This window comes from Lissotriton helveticus, chromosome 2_1 (assembly GCF_964261635.1).
Source record: "Lissotriton helveticus chromosome 2_1, aLisHel1.1, whole genome shotgun sequence".
NCBI lineage: Eukaryota > Metazoa > Chordata > Amphibia > Caudata > Salamandridae > Lissotriton > Lissotriton helveticus.
This window is the reverse complement of record NC_136059.1, coordinates 582031511-582045615: the sequence shown is the minus strand read 5'-3', so window position 1 is coordinate 582045615 and position 14105 is coordinate 582031511. Positions and strand designations below refer to the sequence as shown.

Genomic DNA, 14105 nt, shown 5'->3' with positions numbered 1-14105 from the left:
GACGTTGGCCCTGTGCTCCCGCGCGGGCTGTTTTCGGCCTGTGCCCTTTGCTCTCTCGTTGGTGCTGGGGTGTTCCTTCCCTCTCCCTTGTTGAGTGGTGCGCCTTGGGCTTCTTCGGGCTCCTCTCCTTTGCTTTCAGTGCCGGGGTTTTTTCCCCGTGTGCTCTGGGGGCAGAGGCTCTGCCTCTGTTGGTTTTGCCTTTCTGGTCCTTGTTTTGGCATCCCGTTCACTTTGCGTTTGGGTCGCTGGTGCGCCTCTTGGCTTGGTTGTGTTGGGCTTTGTGCTGTAGGGCCCTTCTTTGCTTTGGGTCCTTTTTTTGGTCCCTGCTGGGGTCGTTTCCTGGCTGCTCCTTCTCTTGGGCTTTGTCACGGTCCTGGGTTGGTCTTCGGTCCTTTCTGGGTCCGCTCCCTTCAGTTGGCTGTGGCGCTGGGTCCATTGTGTGGGCTCTGGGCTTCCTTCCTCTGGTTCTCCTTTCTCGGGGAGGTCTGGCTGTGGTTGGCTGTTGTGCCTTTCCTGTGCCCCTTCCTGGTTGGGGGTTCCTTTTTGCCTATCTTTCTGGGTCCTGGTGGTGCGGTGTTGTGTGCCTCCTGGCTGGCTGGCCTGCCTGTTCTACGGGTGGTTTCATGGGGTTGGGCTGTGGGCCTTGTTGTTGGCCTTCTGCCTTTGGGGTTTCGCCTTCGGTGGTTCCGTGGTGTCTCCCTTTTTCCTCCTGGGGGTCGGTTCCTCCTTTCCGGTTCTGGGGTGTTGTCTTTCTTGGCTGCGCCCTTGTTTTTGCCGGGTCTGGGTTGGGCTTTTTGCTCTCCCTGACCTCTGTTGTGGAGGTTGCTGTTTTTTTTTGTCCGGGTGCCTCCTACTTTGGGGGTTTGCCACGGTCTTGGTCGTTTCTGGGGCGCCAGGTTCTTCTACCGGTTGGTTGGCCTTTTGGGTGCTGCTGCTCTTCGGAGTCTCTGCGGGGGTTGGCCTTTGGTCGGTCCTGCCCTGTGGCCTGGTTCCTCTGTGGTTCCCTGTTGCTGCCCTCTTTTCGGTTCTGCTGGGGGCTTCCCCTGCTGTGTTGGGGTCGTCCCTCTGCTTTGTTCCTTCCTGTTCCTTCGGCTCGTCCGCCCTGTGCGGGCTGTTCTTTTCTGCCCTTGTCCTTTGGGCAGGGTTGGCCTGTTGGTCCCTGGTTGCTTGGCGGCCTGGGTCCGGGGGCTTCGTCCTTGGGGGTTTCTCGCTGGTTGGTTGCCCTTTCCTGGCTCCGTTCTCTGTTGGGGCGCGCGCGCTTCTCCTGGGCTTCCTTTGGTCGTGGGGGGCCTTGGTTTTGGCCCCTCTGCTTGCTCCCTTGGGGGCTTGGCTCTGCTTCTGTGCCTCCCTTCTGGCTTGCCTGGTTGGTGGTTCTTGTTTCCGTGGCGGTCCCCTTCTGGCCTTTGGGGTCTTGGTTCAGGCCTGTGGGGTACTGCTTTTTGGTCTGGTGTCCTTGTTGTTGGTGGGGTTCCGGAAGGCCGGGTTCTCTGCTTTGGTATTCTCCATATTTTAAGGAATGGGACGAGGTCAGGAGGGACCTGGGGGTAATGTCCTATTACTTACCGGTAATCTTCAGTACTCCTGGTCCCGTTGACCTCGTCCAATTCCTTACTTCCCTCCCTCCCTCCCTTGCGGCCGGCCTTCCAGTTGTTGGCTTGGTGTTTTCAGGCTGCATGCTGGGCTGGTACCGCTTATGTACTCCCAGTGGGAGGGAGCAGGTAGGGTATCCCAGCATGCTCCTTTTCTTTTTTCTGTCGTGGAGATGGTCATCTCCATATTTTAAGGAATGGGACGAGGTCAACGGGACAAGGAGTAATGAAGATTACCGGTAAGTAATAGGACATTATTTATTGATTATTATTCCACAGCATGCATTTGAAAGAGCGGTCATTTCAATTAAACTTTTAAAGACCAGCTACAACTTAATATGACACTTTGAGAGCAAAATAAACAAACATGCGAAAACTTCACGTTATTGAAAATGATGAAAACAAATAATTTTAGTTACTGCATCGTAAGAGCACGCAGAAAAAGAGTAGATTGAATGATATTATACATATAACTAACATAGGTTGTGAAGTATTAAAAGAAAAATAAATGTGTGTACTTAATGTGTAATAGAAATGTACACTTAGTGAAATCTCATGTTATGGAGGTTAACACTAATCCGTTACAATCTGCAGTTACATAATAGAATAGTAAATGAGATGTATGAAATGTAATGATTAAACCTAAATATTGATAGTACATTTTATGAAATACTTATATTTTGTGAGAATGTGTGCACGGAAATGATGAGAAGAAAAACAAACGTTGCACCTTTCTACTTAAAGATGCATTCGCGAAACTTTCAGAGAATGTTCTTTACACTCGTGTGCTAATTAAAATTACTTGAAACAAAAAAGATGTTTTATATTTTAAAGAGCATTTACATATTGGTACTTCTAAACGTAGTGGTACCCTGCTTCTAACAGAATGTCTTTTGATTATATTAATTATGCTATCCATTTCCTTTTACAGGCATATGTTCATAATTCTATATGCCATTGCGTTATATTAACCTAAGTCAACATAGACCAAACAGTACTCAAGAAAATGTCTGCTTCGCTATGCAAACTGAATCTGAGAAAACTATGTGGCGTAACAGATGACTGTAACAAGTTATTTCCCCTCTTTAGATTCTCATGTATTGTATAAAGATGTTGCTTCATGTTTCTTTTTGCAGGACACTTGCCTGGGAACATGCCCTTTTGAAATCTACAATGCTGTCTAGCTAAAGGAACATTGTTTATCGTTTAATTTAACAGGATGACTTAAGGACTGCGTAATTGTTCCCTCTACATATTGTGTCTTCTTTATGTCATTGGATCAACATGCCTTATAGACTGACCAATGAACTGAGTGGGCTGATCAGATGGGGTGGCACTAGGAGGTGTCATCCCCCAAAAAACGAAGAATAAAATATTGCTTGCTGAGAAAGTTTGGTGGATAATTTTTCACTGATCTTTTTGGAGAGACTCTCGTTCATCTGATGGTGGTGACGAATAGCAGCTGTTCTGCGTGCAGGAGCATTGCAAACTGGCCTGATGAGATTTGCAGAACTCTTGATGCAGATTCAACTGGCTTCCTTTTAAAATTTTGCACTAAGACTTCAAGTGCATAGCGATCCCTTCCTTCGGGAAACACTGAACTGCAATTTTTGTGTCCTTTCTTTAACTTTGAGAGCTTTGGGTATTGATTTGTTTTACTGAATGCCTTATTCCTACATGATGCACTTATTTACTAAATATTTGATAAACTAAAATAGATTAACGAAACTGACTCAGCTATCATTTTTTGTCTACTTATAGTGAATGAGCATTCTCAACCTAAAGTTCTTACTTATAACTAACCCTAGGTGTAGTTCGCGTAGTAGCGCTACGTGTAGCTATGCGAAGTGCACTTCGCGAGCTACGCGTAGCTATGCGAAGTGCACTTCGCGAGCTACGCGTATCTACGCGAACTGCGTAGTGCACTGTGCAAAATGCAGTGCGCACTGATTGCACAGTGCCGGATGCTTGTACGCACTTGTGCAATCAGTGCAAACCGCATCTTGCACAGTGCAAGTGGTCGATTTCTGCCGCTCGAGTAGATTTCTACTCGAGCGGCAGCTGTCTCAACGCGGACTGGTATTTCTCATCACGAGCAGTCGGGAGCATACACGCAATGAGAAACCTGACCTCCCCGTGTTGAGAATCTTGCTGGGAGGTTTATTTTCTACGCCCCCGATCGGCAACTTGATAATGCTGATCGTGAACGAGGAAAAAGTCTCGCCCAGATGTCATTTTGCTTGCTCGCGGCCGCCAACTTGACGCTAAGGACCGCGAGCAAGCAAAAAATGACTGCTACGCTAAGCTACGCATGTTTGCACTGTGTAACGTGCAATTCGCATAGTGTGAAGTAGCGTAAGCTTCGCAAACTACGCGAGCGTAGCGTAGTACTTCGCCCAGGGTTACTTATAACTAAAAGTGACCAGGTTAGAGTGATTTCAGGACATCAAATACTAATGTGGCTATTTTGAATTGCTTTATCTGAACTTATAGTGTGTATGATTTTGGTTTGTCTATGTTTCTACAGGAGACTTGGCCCAGCACTATTATTTCTATATCTTTATAGCATTGAAATGAGAGTAATCTACATGAATTTGGTACCATATATGTAGTTCAGTTATCCAATTCCTGGTCCTCATTGGATGACTGTTGAACCCCTCATATCCAACCCTTCCCGGTACATACTAGGTCAATCGGAGGACCAAGAGAGTGGTGATTAAAGCTTACGAATTTACAAAAAAGCACATTTATGTTATATGAGTAACTTTGAATCCTATCTGGTCAGGTGACACAAGTGACATGAGCCTTACCTCGTGTTTGACAAAAGTGGCTGAGTGGATGGACCGTTCTTTTCTTAAATTGAACGGAAATCATGCTACTTGGACATGCAGCCCCCCCTAACTTGGACCCAAGGTGGCCTGGTTGTCTCGGCTCACCCCCTCTGCCCAAGAAACAAATTAAGAGCCTGGGTGTATGGCTGGACTCCAGCCTAAGTCTCTCTGTGCAATCTCGCAAAGTGGCCACTACTTGTTATGGCTTAATTAGACCTATGAGGAAGATTCTGCCACTCCTTCCTTTTGACGCTAGGCGGCTGCTGGTGCAAGCCCTTATTTTATCAAGGCTCGACTACGCCAATGCAGTCTAATTGGGTGCCCCTAAGGGGACTTTCAATATTCTACAAGTAGTGCAGAACTGTGCTGCTCGACTGCTGCTTAATGTCCAAAGGCGGGCCTCCGGCCGGTCAGCCCTTGTTCAATTACACTGGCTTATGCATAATGTGGCCTCACCCTCAAGACACTAATTATCTGCTCTTATTGTGGCAGAGGGACGGGATTGTTCAAATATTCCGAAGACCATCTGCAGTCTGGCCTTCTGTGAATATACATAAAAACAAAGTGAGGTATACCAAATATATATCCCCTTTTGACTGCCCTCACAATCACCTCAATGAATTGCTTTAATAAAATAATTTTTCAGTTACGTCCACAAATCCAAATTACACAATGCACGCAGCGTCTGCATGCTACTGTACCAATAGCGTCACCGGACGAGGGATTACCATAGTCCACAATTTAGGTATACAAGTTACCCCACACGGTCAATGAGACCAAAAAGCTATGCATTAAGCCTTACCAGCCCGTGTGTGGACACTTACCACAGCCGCTGCACACCAGCGTCGTAAAATCAACACCGACTGCACAAACCCTGTAACTCGTAGATTTAACATCCCACACTGTCCCGCCTACAGCGCAGACACGTGCCTGGTCACCCGCGTCAGTGCGTCATGGACAACGAATCTCAGTGGTGGCCATAATGTAGTGGAGAGATATAATCTCGATTTCTATGTATCATCACTTAAAAACAGGGGGTTTAGAAAAGGTCTATAGCCAAGTGACACAAGTAACAGACATTGTTATGGTTACATACAACCAATACTGACCTTTATAAAAATATATAAAGTCCAACTGTATTGAAAAACATCAAACAATAAATATTTATGGATGTAATTTTATTAGTATTTGATATAAATTCAGTAGTAAAGGTATCAATATTTGTATTTTTTCTTTTTTTTGGATTTTCTTTTCTTGTGATTCTTTATTAGATATAAAGATAGTATTGACTTTTTTTCTTTTCAGTTAAAAACATATTAGAAAAAGTACATCATCAATAGACTTGAAACTATACAAATTTGTTGAAGCTAAAGCGGTAGGTAACACTACGCGCGTTTCGGCTCTTGAGCCTTCTTCAGGTGACCGTCTATTGCTCTATGAATTATAAAAAAGAGACATATATAAATAAAGATACATAACAGACATAATATATATAGTGGACTTAAACAGAAAATAAACAAATATATACAGTTATAAGGCCCTAAAACCTTAATTTAAGCAGCACAGTTAGAAACATTATGATCTAAATATGTCAACCAAACATAAATATACTGTTTATAACATTGAATTATGTATGTTGATATGTATTGTCTTTTTTGAATATTGTTTTTCACATTCATAATTGCATTGTATATATATTGAAAAAAATACAGAAAATTGAACAGTAATAACAATCATTGAAAATAATGTACATGATTTCTGAAAGACAACACAGAAATTAACTTCCTACATGTGGGAGAGACATCAATATCTAAGAATTGGGAACATCACATGGCATAATAAGTGGGTGATAATGTAATTGAGAAAAACATGGGTAAAAGAACATGAAATTATGAAACCATCAGCACAGTGTACGATCAAAATCTTAAACATTACGTGCAGAAGCTGTTAAAGTAAAGAAAAAGGATGAAATTATTAAAACTTACTTGCAGTAAATACTTTTGACCCAGACCTGATGAGTGGCGTAGATGTAAAAGGTCAGTGGCAAATGGGGGCTTCTTGATAACTATGAATATGGCAAGGCATGGTTCTTGTTATAATGCTGGCTGACAGAAACCCATGAAGAGAACAAGTTACAATTGACATGTCAGAGATGAATCTCTGAAAGGCCACTTTGCATAAACATATGTAAAACAGTAAACGACATGTTGTTATACCTTTCGGGCACAAGTAGATGAATAAGAATGTCGAGGCAGTTTGCTTCAGAAAGTGATAAAACGTAGTAGGTACCTGTCAAATAAATAGACAGATATTACTAAATCATAATTTCATGACAGATGAGAACGGGCTGAATGATAATCGTAATTAGTTACCTAGACGTCAATAATTAAGGTCTTGTCGGATCCTTACGGGCACAGATAGATGAATTGAATCTTGGGACCGTTTGCTTCAAACGTGGTAAGGCATAGTAGGTATCTATCAGAAAAGTATACAGATTTTATTGAATCATAATTTTATGAGAGATGAGAGAGGACTAATTCATTACCTAGACGTCAATAATTATAGTCTTGTTAGTTCCTTTTGCAAAATTGATGCTGGAGATGATATAAATACGGCTGCTGTAACTAGAATTTCAAATAATATCTATAGAGATAAAACAATAAGAAGAGAAGTTCGAGGGTGAACTTACATCTTTGATATGTAGCAACCATGATAAATGCAATCTCAAGATATATTTTTACCTCAGAAAATTGGCGTTGTTTCAAGGTAGAAAAAATGAAGAAAGGAAGGTGATGTGAGGGGGTCTTTAGCAGTCTAGAAATAAGCCATATATGTGTTAATCAGTTTATCAAGGTTGTAAGAGAAATCTATTTTGTATATAAATGTCATATAAGGTTACCTAAAACGAGACTGTGAATAACTTCCCAGGAGCTTGGATCTATATCGTGCATAGTTTTCATATTTTCATATCTATGGATGAAGCATACAAGAGATGTAAATATGCGCCACTTTATAGATGAATGGTCTAGTAGAAAATGAACAGCATTTGTAATATATTCTCCGTTTAATAATAATAAACTGTTAAAGCTGTGGCTATTTAATCTAAAATGCCGACCTTATCTTGGATACGTTAGGGTTTGCATATATTTAGCAATATTGTGACAAATATTGTCATATTAATTGACTTGTAACTTAAACTGTGCCTTAATTTGGTAAATTGCGATGTTCCACGCAAAGGTCACATAGTATATCATGTGCATTCTGATTCTGTTTACTTTAATATATATCGTTTAGCCATTCGGAATTAAGGGAGCATGTTTTTATTGTTAGCTGCCAAGAGTTGCAGAGCACTTAAAGTTCCCGGTATGTATAAATAGCAGGAGGACAAATGTCTACAAGCGGAGACAATGGATGCAAGCAGCTGCTATACTGAATAACGCCGCTTTGAATAGTTAAGGTGTTTGCAGTAGAGTTAATAAACAGATGAGGAAACATAGCGAACTAGTAAACGAATTGCCGAATAGCAAAGACGCCAGTAAACTATCTTACCTGCCAGTAATTGCAGAACGCTATAAGCTCCCGGTCTGTTACAAGTAACGAGATGCCGACTGCCTGCACGCGGGAACACTGGATACAAACACCCGCTACTTGGAACAGCATCGCTTTATATAGTTCCGGTGTATGCGATGTGGTTAGATTATAAAAATAAACAATGGACTAGTGGATGTATTATCAGTGTGTTGGGAAACATAAAAAACGGACTAAAATAGATAACCTCTATGTTAGACAAGGTGAATATGCACGTATGATTCTAATAAAGGAAACGGAAATAAAAAGGAAGAAAATGGGTCTTATATTTAATGATGAAGAGTGGCCCAAAACGGAAAAATGGAAAATATTAAAGTTGGAAATATATGACCAAGGAAACCGGAAATAAGAGCGAAAAATGAAATGAAACAGAAAAATGTTTATGGTGATATCGTGATAAAATAAAAAGGACATCTAATGATGTAAAAGGAAGATAAAAGGGAAGATAACTGCTGAGGACGGATTGGTATTGTTTGCTATTGTGCGAGTAATATGAATCGTTTATATATATAGACAAAAAGTGAAAAATAAAATTGAAAATAATAGTTAAATCTCAAGTTAGTCTCGATGAGATGCAGCAAAACCACAAAGGAAAAGTCTATAATAAGGTGGATAACTTAACAGTGAGATGAGAAACCTGACATAATTAAAACATCATTAATAGATGTCAGTCCATTGTAGCGTCATGTGATGATCCCAAAATAAATACATTTATGTCTGGTTAGATAGAAAGATGAATACACTGAGTACATTGGATGTTAGTCATTGTTCACAATATCTTACTCCCTGTATATCACAAGGTGTACATTATTCCATCGGTAAAAAATGCCTAGATAGATGTAAATTTACAAAATTCCCAAAACATTGTAACAAAGTACTTCTACTGTGTATTCTAAGTTTTCAGATATTCAAAATTCTACATAGATATATATCTACCATATATCATATGATGGCAATACGCAGCCCCCAGGTGATTATGTTACAAACGATCTAAGTGTCACTACATTGCATTTTTTGCTGACCTGGCCTTTGGTACAGGCCGGCTTGAATACATTGGCTCAGTACTGTTTTTATGTCAATTCCTACCATCACAGGTTGTAAATATAGAAGTGGAAGCATGAGAAGACAACCCCGATTTGCCCTGAAGAAGTTGCATAAAATAGAGCAACGAAACATGTTGGCCACATCGAAACTGGAATAGGTTCAGCGTAAACCTTTTTATATTTAGAGAGCGTGCAGCCCAGAATAAAATTACGAGTGGCTATCTAGCTCTTTAATTTTATTTTAATGGTGAGAAACACTGTTCATTTCTCACTGGGGTTGTTAAAGGTGCACAATATTAAGTGTTGTTTGTCTCACCTCACCATTATACGAGTAACCAGAATGCCTCTTGGTTTTAGTGGAGAAAAAGCACTATTATTTGCTGTCTAGTCTTTTTCTTTCTTCTTCTCCTGTCTTTTCTTTTCCACTATACGAGAGAGAGTTGCCTATGATGATAATTGGGTACACTGGAAATTGTCAACCAGCAACCCTATTGGCGGTTCTACCGTGAGGGACTCTCTCTCGTTTCCCACATATTTTTTATTTTATGTATGGTGGGTCTTCTGGATGGTAGTTGACGTAGTTTTACACATTTTACAAATGACACTAAGATTGGGGCATATAAGTGGACTATACACGAGTTGGGTATTGTAATATTTGAACAATCCCGTCCCTCTGCCACAATAGGAGCAGATAATTAGTGTCTTGAGGGTGAGGCCACATTTTGCATACTTCAGTTTGAGTGGGGGGCGGCCTCTTTCCCTCGTTTTTCGTTCTTTCCCCCTTGGCTCCCAGTATTTTGACACAATTACACTGGCTGCCAGTGCAACAAAGAATCTGGTTTAAGGCCATGTGCACTGTGCATAAATCGATCACCGGGAATGGCCCTCCGGTGATCATGCCTAGACTTAATCTCCACCAAGCGCCTAGGACATTGAGATCAAACAATAAAAACATTCTGACGGTTCCTAGGACCCGGCGATCACGCATGGGTGGCCGACACTTTTCGCTTCACGCCTCTAATCTGTGGAATGGGCTCCCCAATTCCATCCGCCTGGAACCTAACCATCTCCTTTTTAGGAAGATGCTGAAGACCTTCTTCTTTCTCTCTCCATGAGTAGTGGTATTGTTCTCCAGTTCCTAAAGCGCTGGGATGCCCTAGGGTAGCCATGCGCTATAGAAATCCGTATTCATTCATTCATTCATTCATTATCTTCCCTAGCGTCATCCCTCACCCATAAGAGACTTATTAAATTCCACCCGAACCACTTTTTCTTCCCCTTCTGGGGCCACCGCCCCTCCTCCAGATGTAGCATACATTACATAGGCTTCACTGTCAGCTGGACAGCCTTGTTATAAATCCGCCTTCTGGCAGGACCAAAGGTATCGTGTTAGGCGCCTATTCATCTTCTGGACTATTGGCTATTAAGCTTCTTTGCAGGATAGCTGTTGCTAGATCCTGATTGCAGGACGTCACTTTTGCAGAAGGGGACTGTTTTCACCATGCAAGCCTGCACTATGATCTTTTCTTTAAAAGGAGAGCTAAACATTTTCAATCAAGATAGCTCTTATGGGCAGATGTCTCCCTCTACTCGTTTATTGCCCCCTCTATGGGCGCTTACAATTGCCACAATATTTCAGGCTCTTCTGTTCAGAAGTGACCTGTAGATTTCCCTTAATCTCTTCTTTGAGGTTGACAATGTGAATATTGTTTTGGCACTGTCGTTTTTTAACATCCTCACTTTTAGCCATCAGCAGCTTAGTTTTTGTTCCAGGTAGTACACTGATGTGGGTGCTCCCTGCTCTAATTCCTCAGTGGTCTGGACTCTCCACTAATTTCTATCTCAGATTGAAGCTGTGAGTATCATCTTTCACCTCTGCAATGCCCGAGCCAATAGCTGTCCTGAGGTATGCGAGGTTACCTATTTGGGATTCATCAAGTTCAGGTTTCAGTTCCACCAAACATGATGTTATGTCATCCTTTGTGAGAGTGCCTGATGATTTTGCTGCCATTTCAGTGTGTGTTGCTGGCTGGTCATTTTCCATCCGTGGACCATCTAGGCAGCTTTCAATATGAAGCACGAGAAGCCCTGGACATATGTGCTTAGTGTGATTCCAACGCCACCTCTGCTCCGCTGGATTTACCCTCTATGCTCCATTATTTTGCTGTATGGGACAGTGCATTTATCCTGACTCTATCCATCTATGAGATAGCTCTTTGCAGCTGTAGTTTACTGTGCTATTAAATGCAATCACCCATAGGGAAATAAACACTTGTTCCTCAGGCCTCTCAGAAGTGCTTCCATGGGCTTCATAAATGGCCCGAGAGGTCCATTCCTTTTCACCTAGAGCTGGACCACAGAGGATGACTTGCAGTCAACCTTTTCACTCTTTCATTGTTTTTTGGGGGAGGGGCAGGACATTCCTCTATACAAATTGGGCCCCTGTAACAAGGAGTAAGCAGATGTGGATCACTACAAAGCAAAACACAGATCTCTGGCATAATCCTTCTTCATAAGTTCCCCTCAGTTTATTCAGCATGGTTTCTGGTGTCCCCAGGGCCGCCACATGTTTTGTTGTCTTCTATACTTGTCTCCTGTGTGAACCCAGGCCTTCTCTCTGCTCCACTGGTTTGTTCATCAGCTCCTCCAGTGAACATCAGCAGCAGCTCAGTACTGCATAGCGTACAACCGGATCACTGAAACAATATCGATGTCAAAAATATCGAGATACCAAAATATCGAGTAAAAAATATAGAATGACAAAATATCGACTTCCTATCTCCAAACAGGTAAGTACCAAAATATCGAATCAAAAATATTGATGTTAAAAATATAGACAATCAAAATATCGACTTTTTTAAATAGTTAAAAGTAATTTAAAATTAATAAAATAATAAATATAACTAACTTAAAAATACTTAAAATACTTAAATAACATCAAAACTAATAGATAATTATTTTTTTTTTTAAAACATATATATATATATATATATATATATATAAACATAGTATTAATAAAATAAAATACAATATATTTACCATAGGATAGCGAGAGGGTTAAATTTACTATTACCACTCCAGTGAGTGCAACAGTAGAAAAAACATTGTATAGCGTAGCAGTAAACATTACTATTCCCACTCCAGTGAGTGCAACAGTAGGGAAAACGTTGGTATAGCGGGAGGGTAAGAATTACTATTCCCACTCCAGTTAGTGCAACAGTAGGGAAAGCGTTGGATATCTTAGGGGTAAAAATTACTATTTCCACTCCAGTGAGTGCAACAGTAGGGAAAACGTTGGACAGCGTAGAAGTTTAAATTACTATTCCCACTCCAGTGAGTGCAACAGTAGGGAACGTGTTGGATAGTGGGAAGGTTAAAATTACTATTCCCACTCCACTGAGTGCAACAGTAGGGAAAGCGTTGGGTAGTGGATAGTGGGAGGTTAAAATTTACTATTCTAACTCAAGAGAGTGCAAAAGTAGGTAAAAGGTTGGATAGCGTAGGGGTAAAAATTACTATTCCCACTCCAGTGAGTGCAACAGTAGGTAAAACGTTGGATAGCGTAGGGGTAAAAATTACTATTCCCACTCCTGAGAGTGCAACAGTAGAGAAAGCGTTGGATAGCGGGATGGTAGAAATTACTATTCCCACTCCAGAGAATGCAACAGTAGGGAAAGCGTTGGAAAGGGTAGGGATAAAAATTACTATTCCACTCCACTGAGTGCAACAGTAGGGAAAGCGTTGGATAGCATAGGGGTAGAAATTACTATTCCCACTCCAGAGAGTGCAACAGTAGGGAAAGCGGTGGATAGCGTAGGGGTAAAAATTACTATTCCCACTCCAAAGAGTGCAACAGTAGGGAAAGAGTTGGATAGCGTAGGGGTAAAAATTACTATTCTCACTCCAGGAAGTGCTACAGTAGGGAAAGCGTTGGATAGTGGGAAGGCAAAAATTACTATTCACACTCCAGTGAGTGCAACAGTAGGGAAAGTAAATACTTCATATATAAATACAAATAAAATAAATATTAATACCAATTACAAATTAATGTAAATAATTAACAATTTTATATAATATATTAATTAATCAAATAAAAATAAAAATAAAAATTAATTATGATTAATTACCTACTAATACAAATTATTTGCCAATTAACATTTTAAAATTAATTAAAAATTAGATCAAAAAATAAAAATGTAAGTTTTTTTTATTACTTACAATTAAATTACTCCCCACCCTATTCCCCTATAAACCCACAACATAAAATAAATTAATAAAAGTAACATAATTAACAAATAATCAATTATTTAAAATTAATTAACAATTATATTTTAATTAATTACCAATTAATAATTAATTAACAATTAATTCAAAATAAATACCAATAAATAAATTAAAATATTTAACTAATTATAATTAAATGACTTCCCACCCTATTCCCCTATAAACCCACAACCCGCTACAGAATTATATTATGCAAAAATTAAAAATAATATTAACTTATTTACCTCAAATTCGATATTTTTGTTGTCTATATTCTGTCCATTCGATATTTTTGTATTCTATATTCTGTCCATTCGATATTTTGTCCATTCTATATTTTTGATTCGATATTAATGCTATGCTATTCGATATTAATACTATTCTATTCGATATTTTGGTACTCTATATTCTGTCTATTCGATATTATGTCTATTCTATATTTTTTACTACTCGATATTGAAAACGCGATATTTTGACTGTACACCGCGTTCAACCATTTGAATGGGTTGTGGTGAGCTCCTTAGACTGTCAGGGCCTATTGTTGCGCCCCATGTTTGTATCAGCTGCAACTCTTCTTCAAGAGGAGACTACTGTCCAGCTTAGCCCTAACAATGTTGGGCACTACTGCCTTTGTGCTGCAGAATATTTTTAGTTTTTAGGTCTCCATTGACCACTCAGCCACTCATTGAACCTTAATGCGCCTCAGGGCTAGTGCACATCTCTTTCAGGTTCTAGGTCTCTTCAAGTTTCCAGACAATTCTCTGGCACCGTTTCTGAGTCTAGATTTTTCG

General features: G+C 40.4%; 1 long non-coding RNA gene across 2 annotated transcripts; it reads right to left on the bottom strand.

Moving 5' to 3' along the window:
* Positions 1-5581: 5581 nt before the first annotated feature.
* On the bottom strand, positions 5582-8099 carry LOC144819436 (uncharacterized). 2 transcript variants are annotated; one of them, XR_013607368.1, is made up of 8 exons: positions 7970-8099; positions 7320-7390; positions 7162-7234; positions 6966-7063; positions 6793-6895; positions 6637-6709; positions 6406-6485; positions 5582-5854 (listed from the first exon to the last, which is right to left on the bottom strand). It is a non-coding gene; the product is annotated as an uncharacterized LOC144819436 (long non-coding RNA). The 2 variants fall into 2 exon arrangements; XR_013607367.1 differs by having other exon boundaries at positions 6410-6485.
* Between the last annotated feature and the right edge of the window lie 6006 nt (positions 8100-14105).